The following is a 12,034-nucleotide window of genomic DNA, read 5'->3' on the forward strand; positions in this document are numbered from 1 at the left end:
GGAGATCCACCTCCAAGACCAGCCTGGGCAACTCAGAGACCCCGTCTGAACACGGAGAGAGCCGGGTCCCATGCGGCACTGCACGCACACACACAGTTGTTCAGGTTGCAGACATTGCCAAGTCGGTCGGGAGGGGACCTCAGCTCCAGAGCTACTGTCCTGTGCCTGCTCAGCCCCTTGGCTGGGGCTCCCAGGGGTGGGCAAGTGGGGCTCACACCCAAGGAGCCACCAGCAGGGATCACTGGCGCCAGATGACTGCCCCGTGGCCATTCAAGGGAGCAGAACACCAAGAGTGAAGTGCAGGCACAGAGAGGAGGGCGTCCCCGCTCTGTGGGCCTCCCCAGTCGCTGCGTCTCTGAGCCTTGTTTTCCCCGTACCTAGAGTGACCTCCAGGGGGCAGAGAGTGGTCTGGGTCGCCCACTGCGGAACCTTCCGTGCCAGGGCAGAGCCTGGTGCGCCCTACGGGCCGTGTGACCCTGCTTCTGTGTCCAGCCCCACCTCCTGCTGGCTGAGTGACCTGGGCCACGCATACCCCTCCTGCTAAAGCAACAGGAAAATAGACGGACTTCCCCGTGGTCAGCTCTGGTGGCCTTCTGGGTGGCCATCTGCAGTGTTGGCTACATGGTGCTAAGCATGAAGCCCGGAGGGGAGCGCGGCTGAGGTTTCGGGGTCAGGCAGACCACGGCCTCCTGCTTTCTGCCTGGGGCAGGTGCGGCTGCCCTTTCCCGTGCCTCAGTTTCCCCCTCAGGAAGTGGGGACAATGACAGCTGGACGCAGGGCCATGGCCGAGAAGCACGAAGCCCGGGGTCGGGCACTGTGATCACAGAAGCTTCCAGAGCTCCGGAGGGCAGCCTCAGGGGGGGCAGCCTCAGGGGACAGGCCAGGGACGGCGCAGGCCTGACAGGACTCTACAGAGCCAGGAGCCAGGAGGGGCTGTGACCCAGCTTAGCACAAGCTGGCTCTGGGCCTGCATGAGGCTGAGAAAGCGAGGGCCACTCCTCAGGCTGACGGCAGGGCACCCTGCAGAGCCTGGGCCAGGCCCTGCTCCCTGACCTCTGGGAATGCTGGGTTCGGGCGGAGGAAGGACCCCTCCTCTCCGGGAAGCAGGGGTCATGACCAGGCCCGGCCAGCAGGCTCTGCTGAGTCACCAGGTTGGGCCCAGAGCTGACCTCCAGTGGCGGAAGCCACCCCAGGGCCTGTCCCCTGGCAACGCCCAGCACTTGCCAAGTGCACCTGCCCCTTGGCTCCCCAGGCAGTGTGGGTCACTGCCACCCGCTGACTGCCCACAGGAACCTGAGGGACAAGCTGCTGCCAGCGCGGTCCTCCCTTTGCTGTGTGGCCTCAGGCAAGCGCCCAGCCCTTTCTGGCCTGCAGTGCACCTGCTGTCTGGCCCCACCTGTGTGCTGGAGGGCTGGGCTGGTTGCTGACGCTGGGTTCAGCCTGGAGGGTAAAAGGGCAGGCCCCGTGGGTGTGTTAGAGGCCAAGACTGTCCCAGCAGAACCCCAGGGCCCCGCCCCACCCACAGAATTGGAAGACTGAGGCTCCTCCAGGGGACCTCTGCTCACAAGACAGAGCAGGCCAGCGTCTAGGACACCTGGCATCAGGTGTCCCCACAGGGAGCTGCGGTTGTTACCTCACTTCATCCTAACAACTGAGGAGGGGAGGGGGAGGGGGAGGGAGGGGAGGAGGAGGAGGAGGAGGGAGAGAGGGGGAGGGAGGGAGAGGGGGGAGGAGGGGGAGGGGGGGAGGGGGAGAGAGAGGGGGGGAGGGGGGGAGAGAGGGGGTCTATTTCACAGATGAGGACACAAAGGTCCAGAGGGATCAAGTCCTTGCTCAAGGTCCCCAAGCCAAGAAGCAGCAGAGCCAGGCTCAGACCCAGGCCCATCTTGTTCCGGGCCTTGGACTGGTCAGGAAGCACCTGGACTTTAAAGCTCTTTTAACGTGCTGTGTTCAGGATCAGTCACCCTGGACCGCCAGGCCTTCGTGGGCTCGAGAGGGAAGGTGGGCCTGGTGGGGCCTGGTGGCCTCCCTGGGGACAGGGCAGGACCATCAGCAACTGAGGATCTTGGCCACCAGAGCTGCCTCCTGCGGGGTCCTCTCCACCTGGGCGGCGCCCACCTCCCCATAGAGGTCTTCTGGGCCCGTGGGACCTGGGGCTCAGAGGCCCCTGTAACTTTCTGAGGTCACCAGGGAGAGAGCCCACAATCGGTGACACTGGACCCACCTGCCTCCCTGCCCACCTCCCGCGCAGGCTCTCTCAACCTGGGACGGGTGGAGTGTGCGGCTCGGGGGCAGAGCGCTGGCTGGCACCGCCGCCCCAGTGCGGAAGAGGCAGCAAAGCAAACCACAGAAAGCCTCAGAGTCCCTCCCGGCCCTTGTCCCTCTCCTGGGCTCCGCCCTGGGGCACCTGATTATCTACCCGAAGCATCCTGGGAAAAGGCTCGGTTCCCAGGGGCCGGTCCTCCATCCCACCGGGCCTCCAGCCTTGCTCCTCAGTGACACCTCCATGCCAGGCCTGAGTTGGGTGTCGCCTGGATTCCCGTCTCCCTTGCCACCACCTCAGGCTCCTTCCTGTGCTGTCCACTGCCCACTGTTACCGCCGCCCTGTCCAGGCCCTGCCACGCTCACCCACAGCCTCCTTGCTTATTTCTCTGCTGCCATTGCAGTCAGAGGAAACTTCCAGAAACAACACCAAATATGTCACCAGCCTCTGAAAAGCCTCCCGTCGCCCCAGCTGCCCTCCCCAAACTCCTGGGCTCTCACCTTTTCCACCTGCAGCTCCCCCTCCCCCACAGCCTTCCTTTCACTCTCCCTAGAGAGCTGAGAACAGCCTCCTGTTCTTCCCGCGGCTGCCTCATCTCAACCATCACATCAGAGTCACTTCCCTGACCACTGAAGGGGCCACTCCCGCCTGGACACTGCCAACCCTACCATCCCCACCTGGAGTTCACTTATTGGCCTATTTCTTGTGTATCTACCCCTTCTCCCCAGAACACTGATTCCACAATGTCAGGGATCTGTGTCTGTCTTGTTCACTGCTGTGGATGGAAGCCAGATACACGGCACAGGGCCTGGCGCACAGTAGGTGCTCAATAAAACTTAATGGGTGGGTGGCTGTGCAGCCACAACTAGACTCTGCATCTCTCCAGAACCCAGCTTGGCTGCCCACCGTCTACAGAACAGACAGCGGATGCTTCTTAGGGACCTTCAGACCTTTCGGAACTGGTCCCACCTGGGTGCTCGCTGCACCCTCAGGAGATACACAGGTCACTCTTTCTGAAGCCTTAGGCCAGGAGCTGTATGGGGGCAGGGCCACCTGCATCTCTGTGCCTGGCACTCGGGGCCCAACCCACCCCAGGGCCTGCTGATGAAGGACGTGTGACTTGAAGGGTGTGTGAGGGAGGGAAAGCCCCACATGGTAACCCCAGAAGCCTCAGGCAAGAGGCTTGGAAGCCCAGAGTTACTGAGGCTGGTCTCCAACTTGCCATCCTCCTGCCTCAGCCTCCCGAGCTGCTGGGATTACAGGCGTGTGCCACCACACCTGGCTCATGCGCTTGCTTTTTAGAGAAATCTTTCTCATTTTACTCTTCACTTCTAATAATTTGTTTTCATTAACTGCAGAGTTTACCTTTAATTTCATACTCCTACCCTTCTGATTTTAAATTATACTATTAAGTTAATTGATCCATTTGTGCTTTTTTTTTTTTTTTTTTTAAATAATGAACATTTTAAGGACCTTGAATTCTCATTTATGTGCAGCAACAGACTCACACACTTTGGTATGAACGGTATCCACTGTGGTCCATATGCTAGTCTATGTAATTTGTCACTTCCATGTGGATTCTTCTCTGATTCAGGGGTCTGCTTAGAAGAGCGGCTCCTATTTCTTAAGAAGTTAAGAATTTGGGGCCTGTGGGTCATTCACTCCCAATTATATTGGGTCATGAAATGGAACGTGGAGTGGAAGAATCTCCACTGTGAACCTAGTCCAAGTGGCTTTGCCTCTGGGGCCGGTCTCCTCGCCTGTGAGGCGGGCACAATGAGCAACTGCGGATGTTTCTGCCCAGGCAGGGTTTTGGGCACCTGGTCAAAAGCAGGAACTGGGGTTTGCTGAGGCCATTTGTGCCTCCTGGGGTGGTCTGGGGTGTTAGAGGAGGGGCTGGGCCTGGGCCTCCCACACACTGAGACGAAGGCCCACCTGACAGGAGCAGCCGGCTCAGGGCTTCAGAGCCGCAGGACGGCCGAGCTGTTCTTAAATACAGGACGAATGAGTCACCTGCACCCTGGTGAGTCAGCAGCGAGGACAGGCTGTTAGGAGCAGCTGGTGCCATCTGTGGACCGTGCTCTCTGGGTGCCACCAGAAAACTTCCCTGGAGGCCGGGGCCACCAACAAGTCCTGTCCTTCCTCCGGCCCCACCGCAAACCTCGCTGCCACCTTTGCCCACAGCTTCAGCGCCCAACGGCTGCTGTCGACTCACGTTCAGGACGATGGTGGGGGCCCCACCCCGTGCAGAGGCCGAGGTGAGGAACAGGTGGGGTGGCAGACACCTTCCCCTCATCCTACAAAGAGCCAGGACCGGGAAGGAAGGGTGTTCCACGACCAGGCTGCACTGCAGCCAGCGCTGTGGCTGGGAAGCCGCCGCCCTCTCTGGAATCCTTTCCTCGGCAGAGGGCAGAACTCAGACAGAACCAGGGCTGGGCCGCTGCACCTCGGGACATCTGGCAGGAGCACTCGATCTGCTCACTGGACGAATCTCCCGCGCCACCTCTTGTCCCCACAGCCCTGGCCGGTGGGGCCAGGCTCCGCTCGGCCAGTTCCAGCGTTGAGGGGAGGAATGGGTTCACAAATTGTCCGAGGAAAAATCAGAGGAGGGCAGGGACGGTCACAGGGTGCCGACTGAGGGACGGAGCAAGGAAACTCCCGAAGCCAAGGTCGACGGGACTGGCCACCCCACATAAGAAGTGCCAGCCTCAAGCCCCAAATCCCACCTTCGGGTACTTCCAACGGAGGCAGGGGCCAGCAGGCTGCCTCTGTCCCAGGCCTGGCCGTGGATATTTCTGACCTTGGGGGCTCTTCGTAGCCGCTGCCACTACTCAACTACCTGGTTCTGCCATCGTAGCTGGGAACAGCCACAGACAGGGCAAACAAATGGGAGTGGCTGTGTGCCAACAAAACATCTGCGAACACCAGCAGCTGACGGCCACAAGCCGCCTGCTTCTGAGCGAAGAAGGTGCAAGTGAACAGCAGCCCCAACGGAGAATCCAGGCGTGGTGGCGCACCCCGTGACCCCAGCAACTCGGGAGGCAGAGGCAGGAGGATCGCAGGCTTGAGGCCAGCCTCAGCAACATAGGGAGGCCCTGTCTTGAAAGTAAGATTTTAAAAGGGCTGGGGTGTGGCCAGGGGTAGAGCAAGGCCTGGGTTCCGCGCCAGACCACAGAGCCAGGCATCCAGGAAGAAAAACCACCACGTGTCCTGGCTGGCTCGAGGCCAGGTAACATGACAGCAAGGACACGGGAGGACAGGAGACCGGCAACCAGAGGAGACCCGCCGAGCACTTGAGGAAAGGAAGTGACCCACTGTGACCAATCACGCAAGTACACCTGAACACCCGGTCCAACCAGGAAGCAGGTCAGAGTGGAAAGTAAGGCTGGGTGTGGTTGCCGGGAGCGCTGGCCAGCGGGAGCCCTGGGCAGGGGAGCTGCCCCCAGCCCCATTCCGTCCCCAGCACCTCCTTGGGGTGCAGGCGCAGCGAGGGGCCACAAACTTGCTGAGTGAGGGGAAGGAGGAGCCCTCGGGGCAGGAGGAAGAGCCCAGAGCCCACGTGGATTCCCGCTGCAGCCCCGCCGTGGTGAAGCCGCAGCTCTCTGGTCCGGTTTCTCCTTTGGAGAGGAAGGTGATGGCTTTCCATCCCAGGTCCTGTGACAGTAGACACTGCAGCTGGCCGAGGTGCCACACGCAATGCCCAAGCCACAGGCCTGCAGCCAGTGGAGGCTTATCCTGCAGCAGCGCAGGAAGGCTGTCCCGAGACCAAGCCACAGCACCTCGGAGCCAAGGCTGCAGGTTGGTGGCACAGCCACCGACACCCCCTTGAAGGAAACCCTTTGTGGAACTACACACAAGACAACCCGGGCCTGGTGGTGCCTGTAATCCCAGCGGCCCAGGAGGCTGAGTGGGAGGACCACAGGCTTGAGGCCAGCCTCAGCAAAAGTGAGGTGCTAAGCAACTCGGCGAGACCCTGTCTCTAAATAAAACACAAAACAGGGCTGGGGGTGTGGCTCTGTGGCTGAGTCCCCCTGAGTTCAATCCCTGGCTCTGCCACCCCCCACCCACAAAAAAAAGATACCACCAAAAAGAAAAAATTGCGGCCTATCATTGGTTTTTCTTTTTCACACTGTTCGTGGTTGTAAATCTAACAGAAATGTATTTGCAGTGTCACGGTCCAAGGCTCTTTAGTAGTTCTAGAAGTAAGCCCGAGTACACAGATGTGCTCAGGACGCTGCTCCCCAGCTCCATGACTGAGTGCAGTGGCCACGATGACCGTCATCGTCCTAAAACGTCTTCTTTTCCCCACAGTGCTGAGGATGGAACCCAGGGCCTCGCACAAGCAACACCCGGGTCCCCACGTAGGATTCCTTTTTTGGGAGGTGCTGGGAATTGAACCCAGGACCTGGTGCATGCGGGCAAGGGCTTTACCACTAAACCACATCTCCAGCCACTTAAATAGGTTTGCGAGAGAACCTGATAAATTTAGTGTCAATTTCACTGGATTGAGAAACCGTAAACACTGTAAAGAAAGCCGGGCACAGTGGCGCACACCTGTAATCCCAGAGGCTCAGGAGGCTGGGGCAGGAGGATGGGAGTTCAAAGCCAGCCCCAGCAACTTAGCGAGGCCCTGAGCAACCTATGGAGACCCTGTTTCAAACTAAAATGTAAATAAAGGGCTGGGATGTGGCTCTGTGGTTAAGCAGAGCTGGCTTAATCCCCAGAGAAAGAACTGCTGAGGAAATTTTGATAACGATGGAGCGGCTGGGTGGTGGCTCAGAGGTACAGCACTCGCCTAGTGCATGTGAGGTGCCGGGTTCGATCCTCAGCACCACAGAAAGATAAATAAATAAAAATAAAGGTGTCCACCTACAACTGAAAAAGTTAAAAAACAATGATGGAGGGACACGGCTACTCACATCAACGACTCGAGAGCCGCCGGCTTAGGCCTTGTGGACTGTATGTTGACCACACTTTTTATAAAAGCTGAAGCAGTGGAGGTGTTAGGGTTTGCGTGTGTCCCAAAAGTTCCTGATGGACTAGAAACTCCATCCTGACGCAGGAGTGTTGCAGGTGCGGCCTGGTGAGAGCCAGGCCTCCTAAATGGACTAATGTCCTTATCACAGTGACTGTCCCCTCCTTTAGACGGGGTCTGGCTAGGGAGTGACCCTCCCGCCTTGGTCTCCTGAGCCGCTGGGGCCACAGGTGCGCCCTGGGCCTGGCAACCCCCCTCGCCCTTCGCCTCCTGCCCCGATGACACGGCTCGACGGCCCTCGCCAGGCACCCTGCTCTTGGAATCCTCCGGAAGCACCAGCCAAGAAAACTGCTGATGAACTCGCCAGCGCGTGTCACAGCTGCTGAAGGCGGACCGCGGCGGGAGAGGACACGTGCCTCTTATGACAACTAGAGGTGGGCTAAGGAGACGACGGGCTCAGGGAGGCCAGGGGCTGGGCCTCAGTAGAGTCCACATGCAGGGGACACAGTTTGCCAAAGAAATGGGGCAATTCCGAACAATTTGAGATTCTTTGGGACAAGTAGCAATCCAGATCCCCAACCTCATATACACACTCAATTCCAGGGGGTGGGGACACAAAGGGTGAGGTCATTTACAGATGCTGGAGGGCTAATTTGCTCTGTAGCTTTTTTCTTTTTTTTGAGGGGGTAATGGGGATTGAACCCAGAGACGCTTTATCCCTGAGTCACAACCCCAGCTCTTATCTTTTTATTTTTCGTAGTTGTAGATGGACAGTATGCCTTTACATGTGTGGCGCTGAGGATGGAACCCAGTGCCTCACACGTGCAAGGCAAGCGCTCGCCACTGAGCCCCAGCCCCAGCCCTCTTCTTAGCTTTTGAGAGTCTCACTGGACTGCTCAGGGCCTCACGGAGTTGCTGAGTCTGGCCTTGAACCTACGATCCTTCTCAGTCTCCTGGGTCACCGGCATCACAGGTGTGCACCAGCGGCCTGGCTAGCACTGCCTTTTTACAGCTTGCGTGTTCCGTCACGCGAGGATCCTTCGGTCCATCAACGCCATGCCTGCTCTCTCTCAAGGTGGCCCGCTCATCTATGCTCTCGTGGGTTCATACAGGGCTGTGTTCACTGCGCTGTATGAGACGCAACTGTGGAAAAACGAAGAAACCGCCAGCTCCATGGTGGGGAGTGGCTAAGTAGATCACGTACATGTATCCGGTGAATTACTACATGCAGTCATCCAAGGAGCAAGACAGGTCCAGTCATGCACTGGACAAACCTTTACTGAGCATTTACTATGTGCCAGGATGAGTTCTTGGCATAGGCGATGGAGCGCAGAACAAGAGTCTCTGTCTTGGTGGGACCACGTTTAGTGAGGCTGACAGTCACTGAACAGAGTGACACAGATACACTGTGAGGCGGGGAGGCAACACAGCCGGGCAAGGAGCCGGGGAGGGGGGCCCTGCCCCAGTCCTTATGCGAAGGCTCCCCAACAAGGGGCCTCTGCTGTCACTCATGGGAGAAAGGCCTCCAAGGCTACTAGAATGAGCCTAGGTAACTGCAGGGCACGGAAGACCTAGGACTGACCATCTCCCTACACACGCAAGTGAACAGGTTCCAGAGCAGACGTCAAGCTGCCCAGTTCAAGTGGAATGCAACTCCTCCCAGCACGCTCGTACCCTCTCTCATTGCTTTTATAACAAAACAAACTTTTAAACTGTGACAGGAGCAAAAGCTATTAAGATGAGAAAGCTGATAAGAGCACAAACGCGAAAAAAAAAAAGTTGGGTCAGAAGTGGCCCAGGGGTCAAGGTGGTCTTCCTGGGGAGCACTGCCCAGGATGGCTCAACTGCTGTGACTTCAGGCAAGCCGGGAGCTTCCGGTCATCGAGAGAGCTGATCCCACTGCTTCCCTGGAGTCACGTGACGGCCTGGGGACAGCCTCTATCTCCCTCCACCTCCCCATACTAAAGACTGAACCCAGGGGTGCCTTTCTGCTGAGCTACGTCCCCAACCCTTTCTTATTTTTAGATGCAGGGTCTTGCTAAGGCTGGTCTCGAACTGAGCGATCCTCCTGCCTCACCTCCCAAGTGGCCTGGATTACAGGCATGTGCCACACCGGCTCTGGTGACACTTGACTGGCACAGAGGCCAGAGGCCAGGTGCTGGTGAACACCCTACAAGGTGCAGTGCACCCTACGTTTCACAACCGTCCTGCCCACTTCTCCCCACCTCCACCCAGCGATGACCTGGACCCAAACGTCCAATGTGCAGTTAAGAAGCCCCACGGGAGACATGGGCAGCACCAGCTGGCAGGCCGAGGGCTCCCGTCCGCACTGGGCTTCGCGCAGACCTGGCCAAACAGGCACCCAGTAGGCAGAACTGCTGTTTCCACAACTGGACGTCCCCCAGGTGGGGACACTGGAGTGAGAAGGAAGTGGCAGTGGGACAACCTGACCAGCCGAGTCAGACCCTGGTGACTGACCGAGGCCCCCCTTGACCCCCACAGCAGGAGCTTCAAGGGACCTTGTCCCCTGCCACCAACGCGGGGCAGCTCCTGCAGGAACGTCCTGTCCCCGGGCACATTCTGCCACCTTTCCTGGTGGATACGTCCCTATGGCTCAAAAGAACTCGAGCTCCTGGAGGCTGGGTCGTGGCGCGGTGGCAGAGCGCCTGTCTGGCACGAGTGACCTGGGCTCCACCCTCCGCACCACATAAAAATAAATGAATAAAATAAGGCACGTGTCCACCTGCAACTAAAATATCAAAAAAAGTCCCTCAAGCTTCTCCTGCCGGAATCGGAGCCCGAACTCTCCGGCACCCACGTTCTCCTCTCCGCTTCCTGCTTCCCGCTTCCCACCCGGCTGGTGACTCTCGAGAGGCCCACCCCCCACAGGCCGCCCTCGGGTCCCCAGGGACCTACAGCACTCCAGGCTACTTCCGCCGCCTGCACTGCTGGCTGCCCTCGAGGCTCACGGCTCCCTCTTGAACCTCCTGGACCTCCCCCGCCGGCCACTCCTGGTCCCTCCTGCTGCTCTGGCCACTAGGGGCTGCACCCTGCTGGCCCTCTCGCAGCCCTTCACTTACCTGCCGCACGGGGACGCTGGCTCCGCTTGGGGCCTGGCTGGCCTGAGTCCTAAGCGGCCTGCATGCGGCCGCTTCCTGGCTGTTTCTGCTGGGTTGTGTCCAAAGCCCTGAAGGCACCAGTCAGGACCAACCTTGTGATCTTCCGGCACCCGTGTTGGGAAGGACCCTGCTGCCTGCCCAGGGGACAGCCAGCAGCGTGGACGGCCCCCATGCGCACCCCGGCCTCCTGCCTGGCCTCTCGCGCCCTCCTCCTCTCCATCCCTCACCCGGGCATCTTAAAGCTGCCGTGCAGTCCCATCCCGCAGCCCCGTGGCTGAGAAGCCTCCCTGCTGGGGCCTCACAGGCCCCATCCTGCGCGGCCTGGCCCCTCCCCCAGCTGTTCAGCGGCCCTTCCCTTCTGTCCCTGTAACTGCACCTGCAGAACACGCGAGGCGGGACCCGGTCACCCCACAGAGGTGCACTCCAGCACCAGCCTCCGACCTGACAGCCCAGTGGTGAGCACCAGTAGAGGCTGTGGTATAACCTCCCAGCTGAGCCAGGCCCCAGAGAACCCTCCAGAACCACACTCAACTTTACAGGTGTTCCGTGGCGACTCGTGGGCAGCTGGCGCTCTGGCTCGGCGCGTCTGCACAGCGCTCACCTCAGGGACAGCAGGAGGCCAGCAGGGCTGCTGGAAGGGGAACTTGCTGAGAAAGGAAAGGCCCCCCAAGGAGCCGCAGCGTGCTAGACAAGAGAGGCCACCAAGGTCTGGTTCTTGAGTATGTATTTTTTACTGAAAAAATCATTCATAAATTAACATACAAAAATGTACAAACACATGAGTAAATAATGTAATGACAAAGGACTATTTTTGTGAAAAGTGTTTTTTAAAACATCTTTAGATTTCAGTGCAAAAACGTACCCCTGGCACCTCTTAAAACATAAGAGCAAGCTCAGAAAGACGCAGTGATGGAGATGAGCTCACTACATCGACGCCGTCGCCGTGAGCGGACAGGATCACGACGGGCAGCCGCTGCTGGGCTGCTGTGTCGGAGGAGCTCTGAAGGGTCACGTAAGGTCAGAACGATAGCTCAGCAGACACCACCCCACAACCAGCACCCGAGGGACGCCATTCCTGCACACGGCAACCCCGGCAGGACGAAGTCTGGGTCCCTGGCAGCAGCCTCGAAGAGCGTCAGCTGCCGACCGCAAGGTCACAGCCGGTTCCTGAGGTTTCTGCGTGAGAATCTCGCCGGCTGCACGTTCTCACCACTACATTTCCCAGCGGCATTCGACGTGGGGATGGACGGGAAGAGCGCACGCTGCAACCTCCACGTGGATGCATCAGATCGCGACACGACCCAGGAGAATCTGAACGACCCTGGCAGCGGCGCCCTCGGAGGGTGCAGAGGTGACCGCGGGGCTTGGCCTCGCACGCCCTGCTCATGCAGCTGCGCGCACCTCGCCCTGGCCAGAACGCATCTGTTCTGGACCGTCCCACGTGACATCCAGCCCGTCACAGGGAAGGCACACCACAGCCTTCAGTGAGGAGAGAGGCGCGAGGCCGGCGGGCGGTGGAGAGGGGATCCCTACGGGCACCGTCAGGCGGGGACGTTCCAAAGGACGTCCGGTGGGCCCGTGTACGCTGTTCCCTTGGGGGATTTCAAAGCATGAAATGCTTAGAATTCTTTTAAAACGTGACACACCTTACCAGCGTGTTCAAGGGCAGCTGCCTGC

Source organism: Sciurus vulgaris (genome assembly GCF_902686455.1).
Source record: "Sciurus vulgaris genome assembly, chromosome: 2".
In the NCBI taxonomy this organism is placed as follows: domain Eukaryota; kingdom Metazoa; phylum Chordata; class Mammalia; order Rodentia; family Sciuridae; genus Sciurus; species Sciurus vulgaris.